We start from the raw sequence: 17942 nt of genomic DNA, 5'->3' as shown, positions 1-17942 counted from the left end.
GTTGTAGGGTGTTAGCTCTGGTTGCTCGGGTGACGGAGCAGGTGACTTACATGGCGTGTGGCCTCGGGGTCGGTGTGGATGCCGGAGCGGCGGCTTCAGATTGGGTTGTAGGGTGTCGGCTTCGGTTGCTTGGGTGACGGTGTCGGCGACTCGCCTGGTGCGTGGTCTCGCGGTCGGCATGTGTTTTGCTTGCATTTGTAAGTCCGAGCGGCGGCTCCGGAGATAGTTGTAGGGTGTTATCTCTGTTGCTCGAGTGTCAGAGTAGGCGACTTACATGGCGCGTGGCCTTGGGGCCGGTGTGGATGCCGGAGCGGCGACTTCAGATAGGGTTGTAGGGTGTCGGCTTGGGTTGCTCAGCTGACGGAGTCGACGGCTCGCCTGTTGCATGGCCTCATGTCTGTATGTGCATTGCTGTTGTTTCAGTTTTGGCCAGTTTTCCCTATTAATGTATGACTAACCTCATTAAACATTCTTCTTCTTGTATTTACCATCACTTTCTTATGCATGACTAACCTTTGTTTGGTGGTGCAGGAGGAGAAACTGAAGCGGCCGCTCTCACACATGGAGGCGTGGGAGATCGCCCATACGCGGAAGGACTCCAAGCCCAGCGAGCCCAAGTACTACGGCAAGAAGACCGCGCAGAGGAAGAAGGCCTACTCCGATTGGTATCTGAGGTTACATCTTGACACACCTGACCCCATTGCGGCGGATCTGGACGAGAGGGTGGTGGTGGGCATGGGGCCCAAGGAGCATGGTTGGGAGGCGGTTCTCGATGCTGTGATCACTCCTACTATCTCCTACACATCATCCTGACAAACCTGACCCCGTTGCGGCGGATCTGGACGAGAGGGTGGTGGTGGGCATGGGGCCCAAGGAGCACGGTCGGGAGGCGGTTCTCGATGCTGTGATCACTCCTACTATCTCCTAGACATAGCTCCATCGGATCGACCCGAGCCTAAGCCAACGCACGAGCACGCCCATGACCAGTGCACAGTCACAATCCCTCTTTTAGGAGCGGCAATCTGTAAGTATTTTCCCTCTTATCTTCATTGCTCACTTTATTTTCCGCATTTAGTAGTTTTATGAGTTCCATCATGTCATACCGTAGGCCTACATGGAGTACACACGCCAGGAGACCATGGCATGGCACGAGAGCCTTTATGCATACCATGAGCAGAACAATCGCCAGATGCAGTACGCTCTTCAGGAAACGGCGGCCCATAGGGTTCCTCAATTGCATCCAACACCATCTCCTCCACCACAACCAAGGATGCTTACCTTTGAGGAGTTTCTGGCACAGAGCGCTGGCCCCTCGCCGGTTAGTTCATCCCCAATCAATTCACCCAAAGCATAACATGCCTTTCAACACAGTCATATATCCTGTTAACATGTCTTTTCAACATCCAGGGAACCAGTGGATCAACCGTTGGTGGTGGTCTTCGCAGCACTCCCGAGTCACGGAGCCCGACCACTCCGATCCACGGAGGCGGAGGCGGAGGTGGAGGCGGTCTTGGTGGAAGCGCTGCCCCTAGCAGTGACGACCTGGGCTTCGGCGGACTTGGCGGTGACGACCTCCGCGGTGCTCGACGTTCTGGCGCTTAAGCCTTTGGGTTACTTGGGTGTGGTGATGATGATAAACTTGTGGTCTTTTATGGTTCTTTAGATGACTTGTGTGCTTCTTTATATGCTTTTTGTTGAATGTGATGATGCTTATGCTTTGTGATGACGCATATATTGTTGTGACGGTGCCGGACGATAGTTAGATGTGTTCTGTATGTCTATTTCCATCATATATATCTGCTGATATCTGTTGTATATTTGAATTGAATTGAACCGAAAACAAATAGAAAAAAGAAAAATAAATCAGATACAAACTATGGCGACGGCCTAGCCGTTGGCATAGGGCTGGCACGAGCTACCGGTGGGCGCCACGTGGCACCTACGCCGACGGCTAAGCCGTCGGCATACTTTTGAAACTACGCTGACGGCCTAGCCGTCGGCATAGGTGTCACATGGCGCCCACTGGTAGCTCGTGGGGCGCCGCTATGCCGACGGCATAGCTGCGCCCCAGGAGCGACCAGGAGCAGCCACGTGGCATATGTATGCCGACAGCTAGGCCGTCGGCGTAGTATGAACCTATGCCGACGGCCAGGCCATCGGCATACAAATGCCACGTGGCTGCTCCTGGTTGGGCAACACTTGACGACGGCGCTTGACGGCGGAAACGTTGCCGACGGCCGCCCCCGTCGGGATAGATGTATGGACGCCGTCGGCATAGGAGCTATGCCGACGACCTTTCTATGCTGACGGCCTCCTGGCTATGCCGACGGATATGTTGCCGACGGCCCTATGCCGACGGGGGCCGTCGACATAGGCCTATCCTGACGGGAATCAGGGCTATGCCGACGGCCAGGGCCATCGGCATAGGGGTCGATTCTGGTAGTGGTTGTTAAGCGGAAAAATACCATAGTTGTTCACCATTTATAATCAATGGAAAGCAACCATATGTAATGCAGCAATCATAATCGTATTTGTTCGTATCCATAGAGAGATATAAAGCAGAAAAATATCAAAGGAAAGCAACCGTATTCAAGATCACAAGACATGGGATTTCGGTCAAGTGGCTTTCAGGCCACCTCCATTGTGCAAAATAATAAGGATTTGGGCTTGACATTTGAGAGAGAGGGAGAAAAGGAGAGATTGACCTATAGATCATCGGCAGCCAGTACGACAATGTCCTTGACGCACGTGTTGGTGGCAGCTTGCGCTCTTCCTAGCCAGTAGCTCAACAGGTAAGCAAGCCATGACTTTGTCCGCTGCAAGCCAAGAAGGAAAGAGCAGCGGTCACACACACACACACACACAGAGAGGCTTTGTAATGGTTATTGATTAGAGTTATTTCTAATTAGGCAAAACACTGAACCAGTCTAGATTTTTTTTTTTCAAATTTGTACTTTTAAGTGGTTCCACTCATAGAGCCATGTTACACAAGGTGGCTTTTCTTTTGTGCAATATTAAATCAGTGCAAACAAAAATTACATTTCAGTGTGTGTTCTTATCAGCATCTGATGCTTTTTATATTTATCTTCATGCGACAAAAGAGACAACAATTCAGAATTTAGTAACAATAGTAAACAGACAAGTATCATTTATTCATATCAAGAAAGGGTATCGTCCATGATTATTATTCTGCCTAGTTGTTCTACATGAAAGATGCAGTGCGAAATAAAAACACTTGAAGAAAAAAGCATACCTGACTCCGAATGTTTTGGATATTGGAAGCAACATCATATGAAGCGGTGAGGTTGCAGCGAGATAACCCATCACAATAGATAGATTTCTAGACCAAACATACCTAATCTACTCTCCGCATATTGTGGCATCTCAAGATGCTAGCAGTGCATTGCTCTATAATTGAATGTCAAGAAGACGAAACAGCCTGTGCAGAAGTTAACCAAAACAGATCAGCAGACATCTCAAGATGCAGGAGTGCATTTCTAAGTGAAACATAAAATGGATATCAAGCAGAACAGAGGTAAAAAAATGACATCACAAATCTATCAGGAGGCAAAGCAATCCAGTCCGTGAAGGGTTAACCAAACCACATCAGTAAACTGAACTTGTTAGCTTTGTAGTAGATTGTTTAAGAAAATGGATGACTGCATTGAGTGCTCTCGTCCTGAGTTTTATACGTCTGCCTGCGAAAAGACGAGAATGGGGGAGGTCGGCGGCAGCAGCGGCAGGGGTGGAGGGGATCGAGAGAGGAGGAGGAAGGAGCGGCGGGCCTTGTTGAGTGCTCTCGTCCTGAGTTTTATACGTCTGCCTACGAAAAGACGAGAATGCCCTCGATGGGGCATGGGAATTACAGGCGGTGGCACGAGTTTGAGCAGACTATTCATTGTAGCAGTGTTTTTATTGATCGGACGGCTCGGATCGTCTCACCCGAAGATCCGACGGCTCGGATCGTCTCACCCGAAGATCCGACGGCTCGGATCGTCTCACCCGAAAATCCGACGGCCCGGATGCGTTTGGAAGCGCTATCCAACGGCCCAGATCCAGACGCCCTGAGGAGGCTTCATTTTGCTCCACACTCTAACTATGGGATTCCCAAAATTTCTGAGAGACCTTCGATTTCATCAGAGGAGAGAGATGCATTATTTTTAGGGGTAATTTTCTCAGTAATTTTGCTCTAGCTCTTTCATTCGCTGGAGTAGGAGATAGAGTATATATATGTGAAGTATACAGATACAGACTGTACCGTGTTGCGTGGTCGGCAATAATTTTCAGAGCAATGATAAGATGATATGAAACTGACCCGTGCCGTGTAAGAACCTGCCTGGAAACTTCCTGCTGCCTTCAAGGTCAAGCATACCGCGTAGTACTGTCCTAGTATATACTATCATGCATGTTGTTATTCCGATAACCTTGTCGTATGTAAAGCAAACCAGTGGGTACCAACCAGAGTGGTTACGCAAGAGACATGAGTCATCCAATCTGAAATTGGGCAAAGTCTTGTTCAGCTTATATTAGTTCATGAGTCATTATGCTTTTTGTTTTTTCGTTAGTACTAGTATACACTATACAGGCATGATGGGATCCATTTGGCCTTATTATAAAGCACACCAGTGGAAAACAAAGCATTAGTTCAAGCATCTCTCTCAACTGCTACTTGTTTATGGGTCTTAGCTGTCACCGGGTGCATTACCAGGAGTTATGTACATACAGATCCTGCAGCAAAGCTATCTAGCCTTCTATCCCCTCTCTGAAAGTTTGCAATGGCGGATCCAGTTAGCATTGGTGCTGTTGTGGGATGGGGCGTATCCGCAATAGGCTGGCTCACCTCGCCCATCATTTCAAGGGTCCTCAACAAAGGTTTCGCTCACCTCGACTTTGATGCAACGGAGAAACTGAGGATACTTGATTTGCAAGTTTCACAACTGCAGCGGGTGATGGACGTAGTCGACGAGAGCACTTACAGGGTTCGCTTGGAGCCACTTCTAAACAAGCTTCGATCTGCTCTCTACGAAGCCGAAGACATCTTGGATGCTGTTGAATATCAGCGTCTCGAGAAGCAGATCCAAGCTGGCAAGTCAGCCGGCAGCATGCTGCATGCCTCAACGTAAGAGGAATTGGCTGAAGAAGAATCTTAGGTCTGCCATGCCAAGCTGCCTACTGAAAGATAAGGTATATATTTCCCTGCCCTCATACTTGGATGTGTTCTGATTTATGGCAGGCCTTCTCATCTTTTGTGCCTCTTCAGAATATATGACTATAGCTGCCCAATCGGAATGTACTCTCACTTGTTTGCCACAATTATCTAGAGACTAGATGTTAAGATCTTAGACGCAGTAACAGATACTACACAGGTTGTCAGGAAAAATAGGATTATTTTCTTTGGAGCAAAATAAATCAAGAGTTTATATAGTATTTTCTTAAGAGTAATTAGTCCAAGGAATAATCAAAGACTAGCTAGCACCGTCTTCCACAAGTTCCTCTTCCCTGTGTAGCCCTGACAGTGACAGCACAACTTTTGGTGTTTGGTCCTTTTCCGACGGGACAATAATGCCTCTCGGTGCACCCTTCTTCATGCATGATGCACGATCTGTGTCACTCGCAGAGCCTGGGGTCTCTATCCATTCTAAAAAGTAAAAACTCTCCTTCATACGGCGGTGTAGAGTAGCACCACCATCAACATGGCTGGCCGCTCGGAGTTGGGGCCACTTGTTCCTTCTTTTACTAAAATTTTCTTTCCTCTCCCCAAGCCCAATCTAGAGGAGCATGAGAAGCAACAGCGGTACGAAGGGAACAGTTTATTTGCCAAAATCAGTTAGATATATGTCCAGTCCGAGTATTACTAGTTTGAGTTAGTTTCCATGTATGTGTGTGGGCTTGTGCTACTCCGTTTAGAAATGTTTTGCCTGTATGATATTTAGGAGTTGGTATTGGAGTAGAATTTGAGTCGGCATAGACAATAACCAGAAAAGATACGAAAAGCGATAAGAGGAAAATACGTGCCACTAATTTCGAGTTTCTGCATTCGTGTGCTAACAAGTGCTATTTGTTTTTTGCAGGAGAGTGGTATGTCAAAAGTGGAATTGAAGAAGAGCCTAGAGAAGATAGAAAGTGCTGTAAATGATGCATGTGAAGTTTTCAAACAACTGAACTTGCCAGGTGGACGTAATGATGATGGGAGGCGAGCTGTTGCTACCAATTCACGCCGTGCAGTCACTACAGCAGCCCCTGCGATAGGAGTAATTGGCCGGGATCAGGATCGTGACAAGATCATCGCAATGCTTCATGAGAAGGAAGACCATTGTCAAGCAAATACTATCAGTGATACATGCTATTCTGTAATTGGCATTCATGGCGTGGCTGGGTCAGGGAAATCAACACTTGCACAGTGTGTTTATGATCATGAGAAAAAGTGTTGGAAAGAGAAAATGGAAGGACATTTCGATATTGTCATGTGGATTCATGTTTCTCAGAAATTTGATTTGGATTCCATTTTCAGGGAGATGTTTGAGGGGGCTACAGGGGAAGAATGCCCGAAATTCAATAGTCCCAACGTCCTAAAAGAAAATCTGGAGGAGAAACTGCATGGGAAACGGATTTTGGTGGTACTGGATGATGTCTGGTATAACATTAGGAATACGGGAGACCATGAAGAACTACGACAGTTAATTTCTCCGCTGGATGTTGGAAAGGCAGGAAGCAAAATCTTGGTGACTAGTCGAACTGAAGCTGCATTAGTAACCCTGGGTGCTGTAAAAGAGAGATGTATCCCAATATCAAACCTGGATGATAAAGAGTTCCTCAAAATGTTCATGCATTATGCACTTCGAGATGCAAGGGTAAATGACCATGATCGAAAAATATTTGAAATGATTGGAGAGGATATTGCAAAAAAGCTGAAGGGATCACCTCTAGCAGCCAGAACAGTGGGTTCACGGCTCCGTGAGATACAAACTGTTGAGTTTTGGAGGAGTCAGAACGATCGGGACCTTATGAACGACACGATGGGAGCTCTATGGTGGAGCTACCAGTATCTTGATGAGCAGGTCAGGCGATGCTTCGCTTACTGCAGTATTTTTCCCAGGCGGCATAAGTTGAGACGTGATGAGCTAGTAAAGTTGTGGGTGGCAGAAGGGTTTATAAAGACTAGTAAGCCTGAAGAGGAAATGGAAGATGTTGCTAAAAATTATTTGATGAATTACTGTCGGCCTCATTTCTGCAAAAGGTTGAACTTGGAGATGAACATGAGGTTGATTACTTTACTATTCATGACCTGCTGTGTGATTTAGCGGAGGAGATTGCTGGACGAGATTGCTTCAGGATTGAGAAAGGCTTCATAGGAGAAGTTCCTCAAGATGTTCGCTATCTTTTTGTTGGGACCTATGACACAAAAATCCTTGCTGAAAAGATATCCGGATTGCAAAAATTACGCACTCTCATCATCGGCGACATGATACATATTGAGTCAAGTACTGCGTGCAAAGTCCTTGCGAGTATGTTCACTAAGTTAACCGAATTGCGGAAATTGCGGGTACTGAAGATAGATTTTGTTGGACTAGCTGACGCTAGGTTCTCATTCCCGGATTCTATTGGTCAGTTCAAGCATCTACAATATTTTGCTTTTGTGGTGACTGCATTTGTCGGGCTAACTTTACCGGGCGCCTTCAAGAACCAAACTTTACCGGGCGCCGGCGGACGGGCGGACGGCAGGTACGCGAGGAGAGCGAGATACGTACGGACGGCGGCGCGGGACGACGACGGACGGCGGCGTGCGGCGTTCGGGGCGGCGGCGGGGACGACGACGACGACGACGGGCGACGGGCGGCGACGACGGGAGCGGCGCGCAAGAGGTTGACGAAAGAAGTGGGGAGATGTAACTGAAATTTCGTAAGTGCTGTATATATAAGATGAGCCTTTAGTACCGGTTGGAGCCACCAACCGATACTAAAGGCCAGGCCAAGAGGCGGGAAGAGCAGGCCTTTAGTACCGGTTGGTGACTTCAACCGGTACTAAAGGGTGGTCTTTAGTACCGGTTGGAGTCACCAACCGGTACTAAAGGCCTTGCGCTGCCACCCCAAAGTTTAGTCCCACCTCGCTGGGCGAAGGGCAGCCGCACTGGTTTATAAACCCAGGCGCGGCTGCCTCTTTGAACTACTCTATATAGCAGGCTTGTGGGCCTAATTTCTGCGCGCTGCCCTGTGAGTCTGCTGGGCCTTTAGGGCCTGTAATTGCACGCCCGTGGCGTAGTAGGCCCACAGGGCAGCGCCCCAATTTTTTTATATATTTTCTTTTCTTTTCTGCTTTATTTTCTTCTATTTATTTCTGCATAGTTTTTTGTATAGTTTTTTCTTTTCTGTTATATTTATTTGTGAGTAGTTTTTCATCTAGTTTGCCAAAATTAAACATTTTCAGAGTTCATTTTGTACTGATTTCCAATTTCACGGTCATTTTGAGAACGATTGAAAAATAGCAAATATTTTTTTTCTTTTCTGCTTTATTTTTTCTTCTATTTATTTCTGAGTAGTTTTTTCTTTTCTGCTATATTTATTTTCTTCTATTTATTTCGGAGTAGTTTTTTTATATAGTTTTTTTCTTTTCAGCTATAGTTTTTTTTTCTTTTCTGCTATTTTTTCTTTTCTGCAAAACTTGATGGTCAAAGTCTGGAGTTATAACCAAAGTTTAAAAAAAAGAAATGCCGACGTGTAGTGTAATAAGTCCGGAGTTGTAATAAGTTATTAAAAATAAAAAAGAGGTGCAATGCTTGTTAATTTGCTTCAAGCCTTTCGGAATAGTGTAAACTGTACTGCGCGTAGCTCCGTACAATCTACCATATTCCGGAAGGCTTGAATCAAGCAACGTGAGCATTGAGCCTCTTCTTCATCGTCTCTGCACTCAGGGCTTATAAACCGCTCCTAGTTCCTCTCTGTTGGCGAGGTGGGACTAAAAAACAGCTTACAAACCCGGTGGTGCTGGTCACCCTTTAGTACCGGTTGGAGCCACCAACCGGTACTAAAGGTGGTGCTATGCCTGCACAAAATTTAGTGTCATTTAGTTCAAAACAAATCATTGAATGCATGAAAAATAGCAAATGAAGGCAGAAATGGTTGAAAGTTGATGGCGTCGGTTTGAATGGTGCATACTGAATGCACAAAAATTCTGGAGTTGTAATAAGTTTAAAAAAATGAAATGCCTTTGTAACAGATGAGTTTAATTTCGTCAGAGACCTGAATACTTCGAAAGAGATTGTCCAGTTTGTAAACGAAGTGCATACAGTTTTTGCCGTAACCATCTCTACTTTTTTGAACAATCTATGTGGGTGAAATGATGATACCATGCCAAGTTTCAACTTTTTCAGAGTTCATTTGTAGTGCTTTACAATTTTCAGGTCATTTAGTTCTCAAAACAAATCATTGAATGCATGAAAAATAGCAAATGAAGGCAGAAATGGTTGAAAGTTGATGGCTTCGCTTTGAATGGTGCATACTGAACGCAAAAAATATAATAGCATTTACAGTCTAAATTGTCAATATGATCTTATATTTCTTTACAGTCTAAATTGTCAATATGATCTTATAACATACTTTGATCATCAATGATCTTTGTGTGTACAATCTGAATTGTCAATATGAGTCATCAACGATTTATAAACCGATGAAGACTCATATTGCGGCCACAAATTCTACACATAGAGTTCAATGAAGACCAAGTGCTTGTGATAGTTTGCGAAATAACATATTTAAGGTGGTAAAAGGCTTGTTAGGGGAGCGAGGTGGGACTAAAAACAGCCTGCCATAACGTCATTAGTACCGGTTCGTGGTACGAACCGGCACTAAATGGTGATGGTGGGGCCATAGCCTGACCGCAGGCTGACACAGCCTCTTTAGTACCCGTTCGTGGTACGAACCGGTACTAAAGGTTCTCCACGAACCGGTACTATTGATCGCCGCCACGAACCGGCACTAATATACTCATTAGTGCCGGCTCTAATTCAAACCGGCACTAATGTGCTTCACGTTTGACCCTTTTTCTACTAGTGTTGGTTGGGGCTGGGTGGCGGCGGCGGTGTACCTTAGTAGTAATAATTTCTCCCACGTTTTATCCCCACTCCGATGGTGCATCTAGCATCGTCGGAGGGCGTGTGGAGGTTTGTCTCTGTTGGATCTCGCGGGATTCGGTTGGTGCTGGTCTTCGGTGGATCTATTTGAATCCGGTCTTCGTTCGTCTTTGTTTGGGTGTTTATAGGTTTGATCCTTCTGATATACGACTTTCTTCATCAGTTATGGTTTCTACTCGGGTGCACTAGTCCTATAGGCCCTTAGCACGACGACTTTCTGACTGTCTATTACAACAAGGTTTGCCCGGCTCCAATGACAGAGGGGCGATGATGGCGGGGCGCCTTCGGCGCATCCAGTGCATGTAGTCCTCGCTAGATGATCCACGGACATGGTTGTAATTTGTATTACCTCTGTTCTTCTTTGTATTGTCATGATTGAAAATGAATAGATTGAAAGTTTCTCGGGAAAAAAGGCACATATATACATGTTTCTATACTTTATAGGAACTATCCTGGCCTGCAACATCAGTTCCAACACTCACCTAGAGTTGACTAGGAGGTTATTAGAAGGTTGGTTAATATCTTCAGGAACAACCCGTACTCCTAAACTTTTAGGAGTCTTTGCCAAGTCAAAGATATGGAGGAGTCCCGTATCTCTCTAAACACCGACCCTAGAATGGACTAAATTTGACTTGATACTTAATATAGTTCCGTAGAGTAGCACGGGCATCTTACTAGTAAAAATCAACAACCCATGTGCCAGAATCTTGGTTTACTCGTACTTTGTTTACTCTTATCTCTATTATATTTTTGGTTTCCATAAATACCGTTGGGTTTCATATATCTATTCTACCCCAACTTGCTTGGGGAAAAGGCTTCTTTTTTTGCGGGGTTCGGGAAAAAGGCTTTGATGATGTTGTTGCTGCAACTGCCACCTCCTTACACCAAAGTCGTCGCTAGCAAGTACCACACAACCTTGAGATGGATTCCTGTCCTGATCTCATCATTGGGCTTATTCTTGTCTCTTACTCTCTTACGCGTGTATCGTGGATGCTTGTAAATCGGACAGGCATGCAATTCATTATACTCAATTCCGTGGTACAACATACAATCATTGATACAAGCATGTATCTTTTGTACCTCCGGTTGTAATGGGAAAATTACTATTTTTAGGCCATGGCCGTGCTTTTTAGTAGATCATTATCATCTGAAAAGTATGTGGTTTGAAAGTAGATAATATCTTCGTGAGGATTTTGTCCAACAATCCCTTTTCTGCTTTAAATCTCAATAGTTCTAATATTGATCATAATCAGGGGTGGACCTAGGACAAAATTTACCCGGTGTCCCATGTACAAGCATACAATATTAAATAAAAGTATATATTAATGCATACGATTCTCTACAACACTTGCTTTTTCAAAACCGATCAACATTTTCATCACGCATTGATCATTCTTGTTTTTTTAGAAATGCTTCATTCCATGACTGGTAGTTATTATTTGATATTTGCGCTTGATAACTTACATTTGGGCAGAGAAGATTAAACCACGACAGAATATGTATCTAACACTTGGATTTTTTTTCTGCCGGTTAATACTTGAATTGCACGGTTATAAAAGTAAGCTTACTTTGGTGCGTCTAGTCTTCGGAGAATCATCCAGCACAAATGCCGATCACCTTCAAGGATTGCGATCTAACCTCCACTTTGTGAATAAATTTTGAATATTTCACACAATTTTTTTATAAATACTTGAATGATCCAATCATTACCACAGTTAAGAGCCCTTTCCCTAATCATCAAGGGTTTGAGGAACAAGAATTGCAATCTAGAAGAAACATGATGCATTGGCGTCCGTACTTCTTATGATTTACCTTCTATTTCTTCAGTTGCTTCGACCACTCGACACGATCTGGGGACGGTGGCGTCAAAGTGAGTATGGCGAGTGCCGAGCCAGCGATGGATCAATTTTATTTAGAGCGACACGGAGAGGCCTATGACATTTTTTGTTTATTCTCGATTTTTTTGTGAGAAATTGTTTGTTTACCTTTTTTGAGAATTAGATAAGAGCCTTTTTTGTGAAATAATTAGATTTTTTTAGAAACGAGAAATAATTAGATGAAAACCTGGTCGATCGATTTAGCTTTTTTTAGGCATGGTCGGTTGATTTAGCTTGTTTTGAGGGGTGGTAGATCGATTTAGCTACCGCCCTGCGGTCCTATCTGCCGCTCTTTGAGGCAGAATGCCGACCGGACACACAGAGTGTCTCCCGATTGGGCCGGCCCAAATCGCTAGCTACCAGAACTGAACGGAAAAAATGTAGCGCTCTATAAAAAGAATGAAGCAGGGTTCAAACCTGAGACAAGACGCGTGAAAATAGTGCAGCTCACCAGCTGAGCTAGAGAGCTACCAGATTTCTAACGCACCACAGCATATTAAGAACAACGAGCGCACATCCGAACGTTTCTAATATTGTGCGCAAAAGTGAGATAAAAAGTGACGTTCGTATGAAATGGCGACCACTTTTAGAAATTGTGAATAAAAATTGAAAAAACACAACAATTCGAAAAATTCAAACTTTTTTGGAAACGGGAACATTTTGGTAAAATATCCCAAAAATAGAAAACCTGAAAGTTTTTTTGAAAACCCGAACATTTTTTAAATTCAAAAATAATTTTTGGATACTCGAACATGTTTTAAACACCCGAACAAAATTTGAACACATGAACAGTTTTTAAAACATGAGTTCATTTTTTGAAACTCCCAGACAAAAATAGAAACATGAACATTTTCTAGAATTTGTGAACAATTATTTAAATGGAAACATCGCAACAAAATTTGAAAACATGAATTTTTTTAAGACGTGCATAAATATTTTGAAACTCCCAAATAAAAATTGAAACATGAACATTTTTACCAATTTGTGAACAATTCTATAAATGGAAACTCGCAACAAAATTTGAAAACATGAACATTTTTTTGAAAATGGTGAACAAACTTCAAAATGGGAAGATTTTTTGAAACTCCCAAACATAATTAGGAAACGTGAAAATTTTGCAAACTTGTAGACCTTTTTTGAAAAGTTAACATTTTCGGTAATATGGGAACATTTTTTTAGAAAATGAAGAACATTTTTTAAATTTGTGGATTAAAATTATTAACCAGAACATTTTTGAACTTCTGAAAATTTTTAGAATTTGAGAGAAGAATTTGGAACTCTTAAGAACAAGAACAAAATAATAAGAGAAGAAAAAGGAATTAGTAAATGAAATAAAGAAACAGAAAAACAAAGAAAAAAAGAAACTGAAAAAACCAAAAACAAAAGGCAAACAGAAAATACCAGTGAAAACAAAATTTTGAAACCAAGAACAAAATATGAACATGGGGACAAAAAGTGAAAAACGTCGAACATTTTTCAGTTTAGATATTTTCCTTTAAAATCGAGACAAAAAAAATTAACATGGGAACAAAAAAAATGAAAATCCTGAACATTTTTTGAATTTCGAGAACAAAATTTGAAGTAAAATAACAGCTCGAAAATTATGAACAATTTTTGGAAATGCGAACAATTTTTTAATACATAAAAGTAGAAACATTTTCCAAAATATGAAAATTCTATACGTTTTATGAATGTTCGATCATTTTTTAGTAAGAAGCATACAAATTTTTTGAACAATTGAACAATTTTCAAACTTCTGACTATTTTTCATAATTTCTGTACAAATTTGAAAAACAGGAACATTTTTCGAAATTTTGAGTAGTATTTGTAAATATGCGAACATTTTTTAAATTTTCTAAATAATTCTTAAAAACAAAAATAAATTTGAAAAGTAAAAAACAAAGAAAAGAAAACAGGAAAGAAAAGAAAAAAGCAGTTAATGAAATAAACAGATATCAAAAAAAAGGAGAGAAAAGAAAAAAGGGAAAATTATAAAAATAAAAATAAAACAGAAACAGAACAGAACAGAAAAAAAGCCGGTTCAGGAACCTTCTAGAAGTTTCCCAAAACCGTAGAAACCGGCTGGAAACCTCTAGAAGGTTCCAAAACCGTGAACGCTGAAACGGATAAACGGGCCGGCCCAATCCTAACGCGACCAACTGATCTCTGTATGCGAAACAGCGACATTTTGACGCTCAGCGCGTCAAATGGCATTTCCTATTTGACGCTGCGAAGCCAGGAATCGAACCAACAAATCTCGAAATTGATCGCTAACTCTAGTAACCACTACGCCACCGACCTCACTCGTGAATACAAACCTCCTTTCCGTCTCTTTATACATACAGGAAATGCACTCTATGTTCTCTGTGTTTTTTCCCTTTCCTTTTTTCTTAAATGCGTGAAATGTTTACAAATAGACGATATATTTTCTAATTCGTGAAATTTTTCTTTAAATTGATGAAATTTTTTCAATTCGATGAATTTTTCTTAATTTCAATGAACTTTTTTCAAACTCGATTAACTTTTTTTAAATGATTGAACTTTTAACATTTTGATGAACTTATTTTAAAAATTGATGATTTTTTTTAAAATCTGATGAATTTTTTCCAATTTGATGAACAGTTTTTTCAAATCCAATGAACTCTTTTCGATTCAATGAACTTTTTTTTTCCAAATCCAGTGAACTATTTTCAATTTGATGAATTTTTTTTAATCCGATGAACTTTTTTCAAATCTGATGAAATTTTTCAAAATTGATGAACTTTTTTGTTCAAGATCGATGAACTTTTTTTTAATAATGTATGAACTTTTTTAATCCGGTCTTTTTCCTGAACCAGCAGCACAGCACAGCCCGAAAACAGAACAGCGACGTAAGTGTGTTTTTCTTCAGTGAGCTAGCGAACCGAAGGAAGCGAGGGAGCAATCTTCTTAATGGGCAGCGGCCCATGGCTGGTCGCTGTAGGCGCCACTTCTTCAACGGGCGCCTACAGCGCCCAATAGGAGCTCCCGCGTCAAATAGTGAATTCCCCGCCCTGCTGCCTCGCTCGCTGCTAAGACTGGGCCTCGCACTGGCTAGTCTCATCACGCCGCTGGTAATTGTTGAATGGGCTGGTTTGTTGTACCCGGGTACGCCCCTGAGCATAGTTTTGAGTGATTTGCTTTGCAGTTTGGATACAACGGTCTATCAGAGTTTTTTAGAGAGTACGATAACTCCTTGTACTGTTCTGAAATGTTAGGGCCGTCAAAATGACACAACATCTCTCGTAGGTTGGGCATATAAACATCATCTTCATCAACATCACAATTTTCTCTATACCTAGCATCTTTTTATTTTGACAAACACAGTATAAATATAGACGCTCACAACACGTACGTAGACTCACCACTATGAACTCACCGAGCATCTCATTCACATGGTCTACCCTCTCATTCATCGTCTCATAGTCACCTTATTAAATTCTGGTGGACCATGTGCCAACTACTAATAAGATCACAAAATGGCACGCACTTGTTGACTCTGTCAAGAAGGAACAACGAATAACATTATATTTGACTCCCTCGTGTCGACGAGACTAGCAGACTGACATGGACCGGCACCTTACTTGATGAACTAGTCAAGCTTTTTTCCACACGAGCTGACAAAGCTATCTTTCTGCTCCCCGCACCCAAAGGAGTACAGCATGGAGCAGACCTTGATGCAACGACACTGTACTAGTACTAGTCGTTGGCTTATTAAACCCAGTGATGAAGACAGCATGAAGGGGGAGCGACTAGTATAGAATCTGGGTATTGGGTGCAAAAATAGAAAAAGGAACCTCAAACGTTGGATTGAAGATGAGTGGCCCAGATCCAGGCGGAGCGATCTGTACTCACAACCGCATCCTTATTTGCAAAAACGTCCCTTTGCTTCTCATTATTGCTTCGCCTCCTCCAGGCCCACAGCTGCGAGAGGACTACGCCCACAGCTGCTCCCTGGCTCCTCCTCCAGGCCCCCCTCGACGCCGCACTGCACATCATCGACCAGGACCCTGGCCGCCGCCGCCACGGTCTCCTCCTCCACTCGTGCATCTATCCCAGGAATCCAGGAGGCATCACCTGGCCTTCTCTGTGCCAGATTCCGACAGGTTTGCGAACAAGCTGAAGACCCCCGGTACAGACTTGTTCGTGAAGATGCAGCCCGATGGCCGCGCGCGCCAGGTGTTCTTCCTCGACCGGGACGGTGAGGAATTCATTCTTGGATGACGTTTATGTTCGTTGGATTCCTGTTTTCTCAAAATTAATTTCAGAGTTTGGACTGCTTGCCCTTCAGAGTACGTATTAGGGAGTGTTAGAGATGTACTAGCATGCATGTGAAGTCTATTACATCTCTGGAATTTTCTTCATAAGTTCCACGCTTAGCAGTTAGTACACTGAGAGCATAAGGAGAAGAATCATTACGATTTTCTCAAATAGCTCTCTACCATTTATCACATACTCAAGTACCATGTACATATTCGCCTTGCTAGCGGAAACTTGTAGAACAGGGGGGAATTGTATTATACTCAGGTTGGTCAAGGATAGGTTGAACGTGCACAACTATTACAGATTTGCCAGATTGCTAAAAAACTTCTTCTGAAATTTGGCATGATCTGCATTTTCTCTTGCAATTATATGTTTCAGGGAATCAAATTTGGCATGATCTGCATTTTCTCTTGCAATTATATGGAGGAAGATGGCCTCAGCTTTCTTGGTTGCTACTGCATCTCCAATAGATTGCTGTTCTGTCATCGAGAGTGGCGAAGTGAAGCAATCTCTGTGTGCGAAAATAACCACACCTTTGTGTATAAAAAAAGTGCTGGTGGATTTTCAGTGTAACTGGTGTTTCTGTTCACACTTAAGAAGTGCTTCATATAATGGTCTAATTACAATTCAAGTTGAGCGTGTTAATCATTATATATAATAAATCAGGTTTCTGAGTTGTGTGTCACACCTTTTTTGACCAGTCTCTGTGAGAGTATATTTGAGTTATGATTGTACCGTTGTTTCTCTGGTGAGTCATCTCTCATGGCTGCAAACTAAAAATATAATTACTCTATGATATAAACTGTGAACGATGACTTGCAAATGCCCAAGCAAAATAGACAATGCAAAATTCAAATGATAATACATATGTTCTTGTGTACTTTCTATTTTTGTTCTCATGTTAGTTCAGATGTGATTAAGGTGATCTGTTGATTTTTGTAATCAAAGAAAGATGGAATTTGGTCACGCATGAACATATTGCATGCACATGATGCAGAATTATATCTTTCCTAGAAACACTTAAAAAAACAAGTTGATCTGTAAAGAGGAGACATCAGCGCTGTGATGTTTGAAAAATAGTCTTATTACCAAGGACACCACGATTGGATATGAGAATATCGAGGTGGTTATTGCAAAGGTCGAGTTTTACATCTAACTAGTAGAGGGGGGTTTTCATGAAATGTGCACTAAGTTGTCTGAAATGCCTCCACTAGAATATGTACCATCCATGGTTGATCTGATGGCCCAGATTGATTTTTTCTATTTTTCTACCACAACACCTGTTTCTATACTAGTTGCCCCCGCATGAAGGCGACGATACATGACAAATACAAGTGGACGTACGTGCAAATTGGACGTAACGGCACACACTTGACTAATCTTTTTTATTTTTATTTTTATGATATACTCTATGGTCCTAAATATAGCATGTCCGGTTAGTTTAAATTAAACTACTAATATGTTGGACACGTTGAAATATGTTCCACCATTGAACAACCATTGCAGGAGCACATTTTTTCACTCCATACCTTCCTTTGAAAAGACATTGATCCCGGACAGTTTTTTGATTCATGAATTTGCAAAGAAAACAATGCTAACTATTTAAGACAAAACATTTCACAACTAAACTAACTAAGGGTTCATATATGTCTCAGTCG

At 42.4% G+C, this 17942-nt stretch overlaps 1 pseudogene across 1 annotated transcript; it reads left to right on the top strand.

Moving 5' to 3' along the window:
• Positions 1 to 4599: 4599 nt before the first annotated feature.
• On the top strand, positions 4600 to 8425 carry LOC125522403 (putative disease resistance RPP13-like protein 1; annotated as a pseudogene). Its single transcript, XR_015610601.1, has 2 exons — positions 4600 to 5184; positions 6072 to 8425. The product of XR_015610601.1 is annotated as a putative disease resistance RPP13-like protein 1 (transcript).
• Positions 8426 to 17942: the final 9517 nt, after the last annotated feature.

This window comes from Triticum urartu, chromosome 7A (assembly GCF_056163025.1).
Source record: "Triticum urartu cultivar PI428250 chromosome 7A, HENAU_Tu73, whole genome shotgun sequence".
Classification (NCBI taxonomy): domain Eukaryota; kingdom Viridiplantae; phylum Streptophyta; class Magnoliopsida; order Poales; family Poaceae; genus Triticum; species Triticum urartu.
Note: the sequence above shows the minus strand (reverse complement) of the source record. Positions and strands in the feature narration are given on the sequence as shown.